General features: G+C 47.5%; 1 pseudogene; it reads right to left on the minus strand.

The window, feature by feature from the left end:
- Positions 1-1,302: 1,302 nt before the first annotated feature.
- On the minus strand, positions 1,303-11,524 carry LOC114108695 (leukocyte immunoglobulin-like receptor subfamily B member 1; annotated as a pseudogene).
- Between the last annotated feature and the right edge of the window lie 4,835 nt (positions 11,525-16,359).

The raw sequence follows: 16,359 nt of genomic DNA on the forward strand, positions 1-16,359 counted from the left end.
ATGCTGCGCAGCTGAAACATTGTAAGTCAACTACACTTCAATAAAATATGTATGTGATGAGATTAAAATAGAATATGTAAAACAAATAATTTTTAAAATAAGATGAAAAAAATTGAAGTCACTCTGTCGTCTCTGACTCTTTGCAACCCTATGGACTGTAGGCTGGCAGGCTCCAATGTCCGTGGGATTTTACAGGAAAGAATACTGGAATGCATTGCCATTTCCTTCTCCAAAGAGTGCAGGCCAACTGCAGCATCCTCCCTGGTGGTCTGTGTGCTCACTCTCACATTCCAACTCTGCATAAGGTGTATGCACATGGGCACCCTGAGCTGCCCAGAAGAGTCTCAGCCCAGATGGTGAGTTTGTGGAAGGTCCCTGGAAGGAAGTCAGAGGCTGAGTCCCAGGACCTCCCCACCCCTCACTCCCCAGCTCAGCTCAGGAACCCTTCCAGGTTTCACCAGCATCACTCTAGAATCCCAGTGTCCTGACCTTGCCCCCCAGAAAGCTCCTTGGATTCAAGTGAGATATGGGTCCCAGGAGACCCGGGAGAACACACCTGCATGGTTCAGGGTCCCTTGGCCCAGACTCAACCCTGGAAGTGAGAGATTTGCCACCAAAAGCTTGGGCTGATTCTCTCTCCATCAGGATCCCTGGTACCTACTGCTGATGGAACCCTGTGGTTCCCATGAACTGGGGGCAGGGTGGGCTTCCCGTGCCCTCCTGCCGTCCCCTCCCTGCCCTGCACATCTGGCCGAGGAGGAGAAGCTCAGAGAGGATGGAAGGCATGTGTGCAGCTCTGAGCGCCCAGCCGCCCCCGCCCCCGCCCTGTGCAGATGAGGAGACCACGGGGCCCTAGAGGGCAAACAGGATGCGGTCCCTGGGGGGCTGCCACCACCCCTCGGGGTTCCCACGGCCGTGGACTCGCAGAGGGGGGCAGCACCTCTGTGGACCCAGAGCCGATGTCTCCAGGCAGGGCTCAGGAGGCATCTCAGCCCAGACCTGAGGTCTCAGCTCTTTCTCTTTCTGCCCTATCTGACCACCTACTGTAGAGGTTGAGACCCAGGTTTTCATCCTGAATCAGCCCTGGACAGTCTCGCTCCAACTAGGACTCATAAGTTTATTTTCCCAGTCCCTTCCAGAAATGGAATTTACTTCTTGTCTTTGGTCAGTTCATAAATTTTTTTGTGTGTGGAAATTTTATTTATTTTAAAAAAGTTTGTTATTTTAATTTTTAATTTATTTTTTAAATGTAAATTTATTTAATTTAGTTGAAGGTTAATTACTTTACAATATTGTATTGGATTTTTTTTCCATTTGCTCAGATTTTACTTGATTTTTTCCCACACTGTTTCATCTTCTAGACATAGCTATGTACATATTGTGTTAGATGTATAATTAGGTATTTCATTTTTTGGTGCTATTGTAAATGGTATTTTTAAAAATTTCAGTTCTAAATACCTGGAACCAACATAATATTTTTCTTTCAACTTTACAATATTGTATTGGTTTTGCCATACATCATCATGATTCCGCCATGGGTGTACACGTGTTCCCCATCCTGAATCCCCCTCCCACCTCTCTCCCCATACCATCCCTCTGGTTTTCCAAGTGCACCAGCCCCAGGGATCCTGTATCATGCATCAAACCTGAACTGGTGATTCATTTCTTATATGATATTATACATGTTTCAATGCCATTCTCCCAAATCATCCCACCCTTGCCCTCTCCCACAGAGTTCAAAGGACTGTTCTATACATCTGGGTCTCTCTTCCTGTCTCGCATACAGGGTTATCATTACCATCTTTCTAAATTCCATATATATGCATTAGTATACTGTATTGGTGTTTTTCTTTCTGGCTTACTTCACTCTGTATAATAGGCTCCAGTTTCATCCATCTATTCAGAACTGATTCAAATGTATTCTTTTTAATGGCTGAGTAATACTCCATTGTGTATCTGTACCACAGCTTTCTTATCCATTCGTCTGCTGATGGACATCTAGGTTGCTTCCATGTCCTGGCTACTATAAACAGTGCTGTGATGAACACTGGGGTACACTTGTCTCTTTCAATTTTGGTTTCCTTTGTGTGCATGCCCAGCAGTGGGATTGCTGGGTCATAAGGCAGTTCTATTTCCAGTTTTTTAAGGAATCTCCACACTCTTCTGCATAGTGGCTGTACGAGAATGCATTCCCACCAACAGTGTAAGAGGATTCCATTTTCTCCACAACTCGCCAGCATTTATTGCTTGTAGACTTTTGGATAGCAGCCATTCTGAAATGCAATTTACTTCTCATCTTTGGTCAGTTCATAAATTGTTGCAGAGCACCTACTGTGTACCAGGCATTGGTGCCACACAGCAGAAATACACTCATGAACCAGTAAACCCATCTTCTATCATTGGGTGAAGAATTCAGATTCTATAGAATGCAGGCATCAAATGCTAACATTCTAATATTGTTTTAAAAGAAGATATGTGAGAATAACTGGGGTTCGTGTCTACACTGTGAACATTCAGAAAAATGAAGGTTATGAAATCTGCTCCCTGTACCTAAAGGAGAAAAGAAAAACAAAAGGATAATTAGGGGGAAAATGGAAACAAGGACAGTAGCAACACGGGAGCCCCAGAATGTCTTCACTTTAAGCAATCCTGACATTTCTTGGTAAAAGAGTTCTTGGGCGGTTGAGTTCTAACCCAAGAGAGACATCACACATAAGGAGCTCAATGAGCAACTAAAGCTAAATGGAGCTTGATCTTCACCCCACTTGCCAGCTCGGTTCACACCAGGGTCCTCATGGTGTTATTCTCTTCAGCCCTCTGCTTGGTTGAACCAAGCCACATTGTGCCACCAGCTGATAACTTAAAAGGCACAAGATTCTCAAATCCTTGGCTTTCGTGAAAAGAGGCAAAAAAGACAAAACATGCAAATATTGATGGATGAGCAGAACACATGCAAAGCCTCCCTGGGGCAAGTGATCTCTCTGCAGGCCTCAGTGATCTGGAGTGGACTGTCCAGTAGAATTCTCTGTGGTGACGGGATGTTTTAAACATCTGCTCTGTCCAGCACCATGGCACCTGGCCACACGATGCTACTGAGCACTGGAAATGTGGTGGGTGTGACTGAAGAACTGAATGCTTTACTTCATATACGTCTAGAGTCATTGTCTGTACCACGTGGCTGGGTGAGTACTTTCTCGGCCAGTGTAGATCCAGACTAGGAGGATCTTGTCCTATTTCTACTCATGGAACCCCAGCTCCCTCAGGGCACATGGCTGGGAAAAGGCTGAGGGGCTTCCCGATGGCTCAGTGGTAAAGAATCTGCCTGCCAATGCAAGAGACATGAGAGATGAAGGTTCCATCCCTGGGTCTAGAAGATCCCCTCGGGAAGGGAATGGCAACCACTCCAGGATTCTTGCCTGGAGAATCCCATTCACAGAGGAGCCTAGCGAGCTACACAGCATCCATGGGGTCACAAAGAGTCAAACATGACTGAATAGCCATAGCATGCAGACACACAGCCTCATGTGGCAAGTGGCATCACAGTGGATATCTCAAAGAGAATATACTTCATCTTTCTTTGGCCAACATGCATTGCTTTTATTATTGTTTCATGGAAAGCATTTTGTTTTAAATATAGCAGTGTGCACATGTCAATCTTGAACTTCCAATCCATCTCTCCCCGCATCCTTCCCCTCTGTAACTCTAAGTTTGTTCTCTAAGTCTACAAGTTGGTTTCTGTCTTGTAAACAAGTTAATTCTAGTAAACTATTACTGAACAGAGGTTTCCCCCCCCCATTGGCTTTATTGTATTTTAAACTGAATAATTTGAAGACTCAACTTGCAAATTTTTATGCTTTTTTGGAATTTTCAAAAAAGTTAGATGATAATGGTAACCTACCCTGTATGTGCAATTGATTAGAATAACTTCTCCCTAAAGGTTAGATAGTTAAAATAGAGTGTTAGAATAGCCAGGGGATTACTAAGAGGTGGTGGGATTTTTGAAGACGATCCTATAATTCTTGGACTCCACTCTTAACCTCAGAGCTGCTGGGCTGCTTTGGAGGAGGAGATGGAGTGCCCAGGGAGGAACCCCTTTAGAAAGAGATGTAGCTCTTCAATTTATAACGCTCTGTGTGCTCAAAGGATGGGTCCAGGTCAGGGTCAGCATGGTCTTGGTTTACATCGAATTCCTCATAGATACTGGGCTTGGTGGAGAGGTGCATGGGGCTCAGGGGAGTGGGAGTGAACAGTCCCTCAGAGAGGGTCCTGTGGTTCAAGTGGACGAATATCACATCCTTCGCTGATCGGTCCTGAGAGGAAGGAGATGTGAATCATGGAATGAGATGTGATCTTCGAAGGCTGGAACATGGGGCATTGGAGGGGCTCGGGCTATGGCAAGGGTTTGGGCTGGGAGGATCCACCTTGCTGTTCACTGTTCTGTCTTCCTTGGGCTCTCCTTCCGTGATGGCAACATCTGCGAATGGAAGAGACTCAAGGCTCTTGGGGTGGGGGCAATTCTTCTAGACTTCCATATCTTTGGTCGGGACATCAAAGCCAAAAAAGCAGGGATATGCCCCAGGAGGCTGAGTATGCCTACTCCACTAAGTTAAAAAAAAAAAGAAAAGAAAAAAAAAACCATCCCATAAATAAATCCAGCCACTGACAGACTCTCTCAGGAATCTGTGCAAACCCACAGAGCCCATCCTACATCTTCTGTTATGGACCATCCTCTAATGCCTATCAGCAGATTCCCAAGATCATAAAGGGGAGAAGAACAGATGGCTGTGGTTGAAAGGAAGAACAGGGCTCGGAATGTCCCTGGTGGCCCAGGGATTAAGAGTCCACCTTCCAGTTCAGGGAGCGTGGGTTCTATCTTTGGTGGGAGAACTGAGATCCCACATCCCTTGAAGCAACTATCCTCAATGCTGCAACTGCTGAGCCTGCCAGCTCTGGAGCCTTGAACTGCACCCCAGCACTGCAATGAGGATCCCCCATGCTGCAGCTGAGACCTGAGGCAGCTGGTACAGGGAGGGAGGAAGGAGGGGGGTTCAGGATAGGTAACAGGTGTATACCTATGGCAGATTCATGTTGGTGTAGAGCAAAAGCAATACACTATTATAAACTAAAAAATAAATACATAAATAAATTAACACATATTTTCATAAAAAGAACATGGTTCCATTGTCCTCTGAAAGATATTCCCTCAGGGATTACAACAATGGAAATCAGTTTTTCACCTACAGGAAGTGAAAACGCCATTCTCTGCTATAAGCCCACCTCCCCGTGGGTCAGATGATGCTGTGCTTCCCTCCTTCAGACTTGCGATTGTGGGTAGAACACCAGTGACAGTTTGGCTCTTCATACTTTGTGGGTAAGCAGTGACAGACAAGAACAGCGAGGAAGATGCTGGTATAGATGAAGGCTACAGAGAGCCTAAGGAGAAGGTGCAGCTGGCTGGAGTGGCCTTGAGGAAGCCGTGCTTCTGCCAAAAAGCCAACGGGAGAAGGTCTGGTTATCCATTGCATACACCCTGCCCCTACACACAGGAGTTATTCTATCCTTGTGTCAAAGTGTGTCAGCAGCTCTCAACCTGATCAGTATGGTCTCCACTTCCCAGGAGGCACCAAAGAATCCAGGAGAGATGCTAGCAGTGGATGAAGTAAAGAGGCCATGCAAGACCAGCAGCGGTCTGAAACCAGGTCCCCCGGCACTGATGCAGTTTTTCTCTGCTGCCCATATGACAAGGCATGGTGCTTTTGCATGAATGGGGACTGCTTTAATCCTCCATATATTTCCCCCTCCATCCACATAGACCTGGAATGGAATCCTCAAGAAGACACGACACTTCTCTTTCTGAACTGTGGAATGTTTAGTTCATAAAACACTAGCAGAGGAATAATGCGTACTGAAGGTTCTCCCTAAAATCCTCCCCTTGCCCCCATCCTTCCCCAAAGATGCTGGTTGAGGGAGGGTGAGCAGCTCCCTCATGCATGGGGTCAAGTCACTCTGTCTCGCTTTGTTCAATGTAGAAATTCCCAGTCCCAGAGAATCAGAAACTCAGTGCCCCCTCTGGTTCTAATACAGACCATGATCTCAAATGCTGACATTACAGGGACGTTGAGGAGCCCAAAGTCACAGAGCTGGGAGGTGGTAGAACCGACACTCACACAGGAACGCTCTGTCTTCTCAGAAATGTGCTGAGATAGACCGTCTTGCTTACCTTCTGTGGTGTGTGGATCCATTGGTGATGGGCAAGTACTTGTAGTGGATCCTAGGGGAGAAAAGGCAGAAGTGGTGAAGAGTAACCTTCCTCGCCCCAACAAGGGAGGACTCTTGTTATGGAAGGCTGACCTCCTGCCTGTCCTTGACTGTCTCATCCCTCAGAGCACTGATGGGGCAGGGGAGAGCTTCTGGTCCCTCACCGTGAATTCGTTGAGTAGAACCTCCATCCAGGAGAAGAGATGGTGGAAGGAGGTGGGAAGGTATGCCTCGTGATGAAAGACAGCTGTAAGCAAGAGATATCCTCTCTGCTTCAGGAATGAGAACCAATGCTCCTTTATTGGAAAATCACCTGTATGTCAGAGGTGCTACTGGGAAAACATTAAGAGCAAGGGGCCGATGCAATCTCGGATCCTCCTGAATGAGCCCAGCCTCTCCTCCTCCTGGGTCTACTCTGACCTTTTTCTTTATTTGCCTGGATAGACAGGACTCTGGTATGGAGCATCCATACAGGAGGTGGAAGAGGGTTGAGATGCCATCTACCAAATCCCTTCCTCGCTCTTTCTCATTGCCTCCGTTTCTCCAGAAGACCTAAGGTTCCCTGACGCCAGCACGGAGACCTTGAGAAGGAGCTCGGTGATACAGTAGGATATTATGGAAAAAGCCAAATGGCCTTCTTGACCACCGCAGTGTGATTTAGTGTATTGTAAAGCAAGGGACTCTTCATGGGTTCTCCAGGCAAGAATGCTGGAATGGGTTGCCATTTCCTCCTCCAGGGGATCACGTTTTGTCAGGACTCTTCACTATGACCCGTCAGGCTTGGGAGGCCCTGCACGACTGGCTCATAGCTTCCCTGAGGTATGAAGGCCCCTTCACCACTACAAGGCTGTGATCCATGAGGAGGAGATAGTGAAGGACAGAGGAGTCTGTCGTGCTGCAGTCCACAGGGAGGCAAAGAGTTGGACACAACATAGCGACTGAACAGGAAGAACAAAGCAGGGGCCAGGAAGAGGCTCCTCACCTGTGACAGACAGGAACAGTGGGTCGCTGGAGTCTGACCACGAGTAGGGAGAGCGAGTGAAGGAGCCGTAGCACCTGTAGACCCTGCTGTGGGCTGGAGTCCCAGGACCCAGAGGGAACTCTGCCTGGAGTGCTCCACAGGGGCCCGGTTCCCCAGCGAGGAGGCGCCCAAGGCCCTTCCCCTCCCTGAGCAGATGGAACTGGTCAAAGGTGCTCTCGAAGCTGCAGACCAAGGTCACGTTCTCCCCTGACCTCACCACGGGCCCGCCTGCGCTGAGAGAGAGGGTTTCCTGGACCGACCTGCAAGGAAGAGACCTTGATCTCAGAGCACAAAGTAAGTCTAGTCCTAAATAGAGGACTAAAGCCGGAAGTGTGCAACAAGAGAGGCACTGCAGTGAGAAGGCCGCCCACCGCCAGGAGAGAAAGCCCCACAGCAAGGGACACCCGGCACAGGGAAAACTTCAGAAATAACTGTAAAAATGGGGTGTCATTTAAAACCCTCTTGAACAAATTAATAGTTTTTAAAATGGTTTGTCATTTAATGTCCTTTTTTAAAGAAAGAGTATATGTATATATATGTGTATACATATGAATAACTGAATCACTCTGTTGTACAACAGGAATTAGCAACATCTTAAATCAAGTAGACTTCAACAAACATAAATAATAAATAAATTTTAAAAATCAAACATGTGCGGTTTCTTGAAATAAATGGAACTTACTCGCTACTGCTGGGACAATCAGAAAACATGGCATTGACCCAGAAGAAGAGATTATGGAGTGGAAATTGGCAGAATCTCATTCGATCTTTCACTGTCTCCTTCTTGAGGGCTTGTTCAGGACTGCCCTGCCCACCCCCAGGGGCTGGAAGGGACTCCTCAGTGGGAGGGTTGGAGGGACCGCTCCCCCCTCTTTGTGCAGAAGGACGTGTTAAACCACAAGGCTGAGCAACGTCAGGGTGTCGACCTCCATCTCGATCACCCAGGGGCCGGACTGCAGGGCGTCTGGTACCACAGTGTGCTGCTGACAGAGGAAGGGAGCTCTGACATGAAAGCGGGTAACCAACCCCGTAACCACCATGGTTGGCTGCCTGAGCGGGAACTGCCCGCGTCCCTGCTCTGGTGTATTTCTCTCTGTTGGTCGTTCTTTCACATTCTCGCTCCTTCGCTCTGTCACCGGCTGTGTCTTCCCCTTAGCACACGGCAGGGACTATGTTCTCATTGCCCTTCCGCTTACACACCTCCTCTCTCTGGTTTGTTCCCTCTCCTGAGTTTGTGAGTGTCTGCACGCCAGTCATTCACTCCCGGTACTGATGCTGGACTGGACACCAGACCTGTGACACAGAGAGCAGAAGGGACTGGTCTGGTCACACTTACCTGTGATGGTGATGTCCACGGGGTCGCTGGGTGTTGACCCTCATAGGGGGAGTGGCTGAGAGAGCCATAGCATCTATAGGTGCTGGCACTTGGCAAAGTCATCGGGCCAATGAGAAAGTCAGCTGGGGCATGCCCACCAGTGAGCATCTCTCCACGTCTCTGGAAATGCCCTGTGCTGCTTGTTTTGTGCAGGATAATTTGTCAAGCAGCAGCGGTGAGTGACAGCGGAGGGTCACATTCTCTCCCGCATGCATGAGGGGGCCTGGGTGGGCTGAGATTCAGAGTTTTGTGAACACACCTAGGAGTAAAGAGGGTGTGAGTTTCAGTGAGTCACCCCACCTTGTCACTTCCCCTGACATCTGAAGGTGTGAAAAAGGTTCCCATGAACCAGCAAAGCCAATTACCCTTCCTGTCTGTTCTGTTGCATTTTCTTTAGCCTTGTTCTCAGGCTCAGGCTCATGCTTTTCTGTTTCTCTTTGCTCAAGACCTCCAGCCTCCTCTGTGTTTATTCTAAGCTCTTTAGCTGTTGGATCTGCTCTCAGCTTCAGGCATGCATACTCAGACACTTCAGTCCTGTCCAATTCTGCAACCCCGTGAACCATAGCCTGCCAGGCTCCTCTGTCCATAGGATTGTCCTATGGACAAGTATTCTCCAGGCAAGAATACTGGAGTGGGTTGCCATGCTCTCAGCTTCATCCTGTTCCTAATATGTGTGGTGGGGAGCTGCGTGGTTCTGACGATGCATTCCCTGGCTCCGTTCACTCTCATCTAGAATGTGGGTGATGACTGGCAGAAGTTTGGAAAAGAGGTAGAGAAAAAAGGGAATAATTCCCCATCTGTGACACCCACATCATACCTCTGGAGATATTCCTGGGACTCCTCCCTGGGGCTCCAGCTCCTTCATATGGGATTACAGCTCTCTACTGGGTGGCAGGTGCTAGATCACGGTCGTTCCCCATCCTCCCTGGTGGCAGGCAGTGGCAGCATCCTGTCTAACTAATGTCTAGGGAGGCTCCTCCTTCCTTTGCCAGGGCATCCCATCTACTCAACACCCTGAGTTTAAACTGTCAGAGTCGGTTCTCTTTCCTGGATCATTCCTGGCTGAAAATCCTGAGTAAATCTTGGACCACCTAATGAATGTGGACCTAGGATGGGATTGCCTGCATAGACGGCTGTCCCGGGCTGGGCTGGACCCCTCCTACCTGTGACCACAATCTGCAGGGGATCACTGTGTCTGGATAACCCAAGGAGAAACCTGGAGAATCTGGAACATGTGTAGGACCCGGCATGTTCTCTGGTCACCGGACCAAAGGTCAAGGTGTTGAAATGATTTCCATGGAGCTCGGGCACACTGGCCCCATCTGTTTTGAACAGTCTGAATCTCTTCAGTGGAGAATGGAAGTGACACTGAAGAGTCACAGTCTGTCCTAAGGGAACCATGGGGCATGGCCGGGCTGACAAAGAGGGCTTGTCATTTTCACCTAGCACAGAAGGAGTCACAGGTTTTGAGAGGAAAATAGGAATGGTCCCCTCTCCCCACTGGTCTTGTTGGAGCACTTCCCATTCAATGCTTCCAAGGCACCAACCCTAAAGTGTATCACCCTGATACTCAAGGATACCTGGGGCTTGGGGACAGACAGAGACACAATCAACCCAGGACAGACATGATGGAGATTCTAAGAATATGATTCTCAGCAGTGAGTCTGATCAGGAGAAGAACAACTCCGTGGGTTGACAAAATGTTGAAAACTCTCTCAAACCACAAAACACTAGGGATTCCTGGGTGGTGTGGTGGTTAGGACTCAGCACTTTCTCTGCCAAGGGCCCAGGTTGAATCCCTAATCATGGAACTGAGATCCTGCATGCTGTACGATGCAGGCAAAAGAAACACCACCAAAAAACTGATGCATGGAAAAGAAGTGAGAGGGCTTCCCTGTTGGATTTGTTGTAGCTCAGACAGTAAAGAAACTTCCTGCAATGCGGAAGAGCAGGGTTCAGTCCCCAGCTAGGGAAGATCCCCTGGAGAAGGAAATGGCAATCCCGTCCAGTATTCTTGCCTGGAGAATTACATGGACAGAGGAGCCTGGCGAGCTACATTCCGTGAGGTCACAAAGAGTCTGACATGACTGAGCGACTAACAGTAACACAGGTAACAAGTGAAAAAGCCACTTGAATGAAAAGAAGGAAATAAAGCTTGAACCTGGCTCCTTTGTTAGCTAACCTGCATCACATGTGTGACAAGGTCCAGGTGTCCCTGCCTGATGAGCAGACCCTTCCCTGGGCTCAGGTCCAGCGGGCTTCCTGCAGATCCTGTTGTTAAGGCCCAGCTGGAGATGCCATGAGCCAGCTTGTAGGGGAGGGTCTGTGGGCTGCAGCCTCTTGCTCCCCTCTCATGATAGAAATGGCACTCACTGGGCCTAGCTTCCAGCTCCCAGACTTCATACCATGGCTTCAGGTCCAGAGTTCAGAGCTGGGCTAACCTCTGGGGAGAGTGAAGATGAATATCAAGGCCAATAGGAGGACCTGGGATCCACAGGGCACGCAGCTCTCACTGTACTGACACGGGTCTCACCCCAGTCCCCCTGTGTCCTCTGGATCGGCCCCAACTGCTCTGCTCAGCACAGAAATAAGGTATGGGGAGGACTCACCCATGGCTGTCCAGATCCTCAGACTCACACTGAATCCTAGAAGGAAATCCACGTCACAGATGGCTTGTCCTGATGGACCCCACACTCTGCACCCTCATGCAGCGAACCTGGTCAGGGGTGCAAGGACCCCCCAATTTCCACCATAACCCACTCCAACGGTGTCTTTCTGGACTCACCAAGACTCAGGAGGATGAGGAGTGTGGGGCTCATGGCTCTGCTTCTGTGAGACAGGAGGCAGAACTGAGCAAAGCTGACTGAGTCACAGGATGCGGAAGGCGGGCGGTATTGTTGGTACAGTCAGCCTGGTTCATGTCACATGGGAAGATGGCCAGCCTCTTCTCACGCCAGAGATGGAAGTCTGACCTGAGCCACATCACGGAGCATGCCTCATGACCCGATCATCCCTTTTTGTTTCCCTAAACACTGTAAACCTAAGAGGATTCGAACAGATCTTGCTGCCTTTATGAAGTACTAACTGTGCTTCAGTGTATACCATGCAGGATGCTTTTCCCAACCCATGATAAATCTCATTCACCTTAACTCTTCACAGAAGAGAAACCACATGTTCCCACCTGGTGTGTGAGGCTGTGTAGCTTGCCAATTAAAGATTCATTAATAGAGACTTTTATCCTGCATTCTTATGAGAGGACCAGACATGCATATTATGGGTCTTTGAAAATATGAAAAAATTCTACATTGTAATATATGCGATTAAGGAACCAGCTGTGTTAGTTTCAGGTATACAGCAAAGTGACTCAGTTATACATATACATGCATCTATTGCTTTTCAAATTCTTTTCCCACTTAGGTAGTTACAGAATATTAAGTAGAACTCTCTGTTTTATTCAGTAGGTCCTTGTGGTCATGCATTTTTAATATAGCCATGAGTATATGTCAGTACCAAACTTACAATATAACCTCCCTCTGACATATCCCCCCTGGTAACCGTAAGTTCATTCTCTGTGAGTCTGTTTTCCAAATAAGTTTATTTTTTCAGATGTCACATAAGCGATATCATGTGATATTTGTCTTTGTCTGACTCTTCTTCATCTGAAATTTTTTCCTGACTGTGAGTGGAGACTTTGCACACACAACACTCTCTCTGTCTCTCTCTCTTCCTCCCTTTCCAACCCAAGGACCACACATGTACACAAAGATAATGTGTGTAAAGATGACTGTGGTGTTCTCTGGGGAGCGGGATTTGTTCTGCCTGAAAAGGTGGACCACCTTGCTTCCTAGATACTCAGATGAACACAAAATATGTCAAGTAGAGACTTCCAAGCTCCGGCATGCTTGAGTGAGGGGCGTGTCCACAACAATCAACTCCAAACTGGGACACAATGGCGCAGCTCTTTCTGGACTCCAAGGGCAGACATACACCCAGTTCAGCTGTTGTTCATAGACAGGGAAGAACCTCAGTAAGGGCAGCGATTCCACACCATTGTGCTGGAGGTGGGGGTCGTTAACATTAGTGATGCTCCAAAAGTAATAAATCAGGTCTCCTGTTCATCATTATGTATGGAATGGAGTAACATTACAGTCCCCCTTCTTAAAATGTCCTTTTATTTACTTAATATCATGTCTCAGAATTGATCTGTGTTCTTGATCATTTCAGTTCGTGCATTTTTGCTGCCATGTAATGTTTCATTGCAGATATTTAAACCACACATTTTTAAAAATTAAAAAAATGTATTGAAGTATAGTTCATTTCTGCCATACAGCATATTGATTCACCATGACAATATATTCTTTTCCTTTATGATTTATGGTAAGATACAGAAAAGAATTTCCTGTGCCATACTGTAGGACCTCATTCTTTATCCATCCTATCTATAAATAGATTGCATCTGCTAATCCCAAGCCCCCGTCCTTCCCTTCTTGGCAACCACAAGCCTGGTCTCTATGTCTGTGAGTCTCTTCCTGTTTCACTGACATGTTCCCCTCAGATTCCACATACGGGTGATATCACATGAAAATTGTCTTTCTCTTTCTGTCTACTTCCATTAATAATGTAATCTCCAGGTCCATCCATGCTGCTGCAAATGGCATGATTTCATTCTTTAAATGTCTGAGTGGTGTCCATTCTCTGTGTGTATAAGCACATGCATCTTCTGTATCCATTCATCTCTCGATGGACAATTAGGCTGTCCCCATGTCTTGGCTATTGTAAGTTTTGCTGCTATGAACAAGGGGTTCATGAATCTTCTCAAGGTATAGTTTGTTACCAGATACATGCTAGGACTGGAATTGTTGGATCATATGGAAACTCTGTTTTTACTGTTTTTTGAGGCACTTCCAAACTGTTTTCCACAGTGGTTGCACCAGCTTGTGCTCCCCCAACAGTGTAAGAGGGTATCCCTCTTCTCCACAACCTCTTCAGCATCTGTTATTAATTAACTGTCTAATGATGGACATTCTGGTCGATATGAGGTGGTACCTCCTTGCGGTGTTGATTTGCCTTTCTCTACTAACTAGCAATGCTGAGCATCTTTTCATATGCCTGTTCACCATCTGTGTATCTTCTTTTAAGCCACAGATATCAATTGTGAGAGTGACGTCTGTGGATTGTGTCTTAAATAAATGACACCTCTCCTAATGTCTCATGAATGTGCTCTGAGTCAAACCTCACATTGTCTGTCAAGGGACAGAGTGATGAGGTCTTCAGGAAAAGAATAGCGACTTTATTTGGAAAGCCAGCAGACCAATGATTTCGTGAACTTGTGCCCCAAAGAATCATCTTACTTGAGTTAGATGGGCTTTGGGGGGAGTGAGAGGGATGGTCAAACAGTGTTTACTGAATGTAAAATAACCCTAGCCCATGGGGAAGAAAATTCCAAGGAGAAGAGAGAACAATACAGATTAAATACCCATGTGTGAACTCACACTTTCACACTTACACCCACACACTAAAAGGGGAGGAGGTATGGCTGGTTGTCGCAGTGTTTTAATTAACTAGTTAATGTCCGTGCTGGCTCTTCATCGCTGTGCACAGGCTTTCTCTAGGTGTGGGAAGGCGGCTGCTCTTTGCTGTGGAGCAAGGTCTCTCATCGCTGTGGCTTCTCTTGTGGTGGAGCACTCACTCTAGGCACATGGGCTTGTGGCCCACGAGCTTAACTGCCCTGAGGCATGTGGAATCTCTTGATTCCTGGGATCAGGCCCATGTGCCCTACATAGGCAGTCAGAATCCCAACCAGTGGACCACCAGGGAAGTCCTGTTGCAAGCTTTTTTCCCCTTAATTTATTTATTTTTAATTAAAGGACAATTACAGTACTGTGATGGCTTCTGCCATACATCAGCATGGATCAGCCATAGCTATACTTACGTCCCCTCCACTGTGGAATCTTTTAATCCTGGAATCCTTTGTTCTTGAAGCTGTCCATGCAGGCCTGGTCATAACGTCCCTTTAAGCCCCTGACAAGACAAAAGGTTCTGTCTGTTTTGCCACTTTTTATCTCTATATGAATGGGAAAGTGTTATACCTTTCAAGTTCAGACCCTTGAGTATAGTTTAGTCCCTCAGTCATGTCTGATTCTTTGTGATCCCATGGGCTGTGACTCGCCAAGATCCTCTGTCCTTAGGGGTTGTCCAGGCAAGAATCCTAGGGTGGGTTTCCATTTCCATCTCCAAGAGATCTTCCCAACCAAGGGATTGACTCAGGTCTCCTGCATTGCGGGCAGATTCTTTACCCTCTGAGTCACCAGCAAAGCCCACCAGTAACATAATGTGATTCAATATTTCCTCTCTCAATTAACATTGCCAGTGTTTTCCATTTACTTTAACGTGGACATGGCGGGATTTTGGCATCAAGCTGTCACTATAAGTGTACCATAACACTGATGTGGAATGTACCATAAATTTAAAAATAGAAGTATGAATACAATGCTAGATTTCTCATTTTTAAAAAGATATGCTGCTGCTGCTAAGTCACTTCAGCCGTGTCTGACTCAGTGAGACCCCATAGACGGCAGCCCACCAGGCCGCACCATCCCTGGGATTCTCCAGGCAAAAAAGATATGCAACAAGCACAAAGATTTACTGTATAGCACGAGGAACTATAGTCAATATCTTGTAATAACCTAAATTGGAAAATAATCTGAAAAACAATCTATGCATATTTGTATAATGGAAAATCACCTGGCTGTGCACCTGAAACATTGAAAGCCAGCTACACTTGAATAAAATTGTACATGATGAGATTAAACATAGAACCAGTAAAATAAACAAATTTTTATTAAAAAAAATGAAAGAAAATGAAGTCACTCAGTCGTGTCCAACCCTTTGTAACCCTATGGACTGTAGGCTGGCAGGCTCCAATGTTCATGGGATATTGCAGGCAAGAATACTGGAATGCATTGCCATTTCCTTCTCCAAATAGTGCAGGCCAACTGCAGCATGCTCCCTGATGGTCTGTGTGCTCACTCTCACATTCCAGCTCTGCACACTGTGTATTCACGTGAGCAGCCTGAGCTGCCGAAAACAGTCTCAGCCGAATGGTGAGTTTCTGGAAGGTCCCTGGAAGGAAGTCAGAGGCTGAGTCCCAGGACTTCCCCACTCTTCACGCCCCAGCTCAGCTCAGGAACCCTTCCAGGTTTCACCAGCATCACTCTAGAATCCCAGTGTTCCGACCTTGCCCCCACCAAGCTCCTGGGACTCAAGTGAGATATGGGTCCCAGGAGACCCGGGAAAACACGCCTGCAGGGTTCAGGGTCCCTGGGCCCACACTCAGCCCTTGGAAGTGAGAGATTTCTCACCAAAAGCTTGGGCTGATTCTCTCCCCATCAGGATCCCTGGCCCCTCCAGCTGCCTGAGCCTTGTGGTTCCCGTGAACTGGGGGCAGGGTGGGCTTTCTGTGCCCTCCTGCCGTCCTCTCCTTGCCTTGCTCAGCTGGCCGAGGAGGAGAAGCTCAGAGAGGATGGAAGGCGTGTCTGCAGCTCTGAGTGCCCAGCCGCCCCCACCCCCGCCCTGTACAGATGAGGAGACCACGGGGCCCTAGAGGTCAAACAGGATGTGGTCCCTGGGGGGCTGCCGCCACCCCTTGGGGTTCCACGGCCGTGGACTCACAGCAAGGGGTGGCCCCTCCATGAACCCGGTTCCG

This window comes from Ovis aries, chromosome 14, assembly GCF_016772045.2.
Source record: "Ovis aries strain OAR_USU_Benz2616 breed Rambouillet chromosome 14, ARS-UI_Ramb_v3.0, whole genome shotgun sequence".
NCBI classification, from domain to species: Eukaryota; Metazoa; Chordata; class Mammalia; order Artiodactyla; family Bovidae; genus Ovis; species Ovis aries.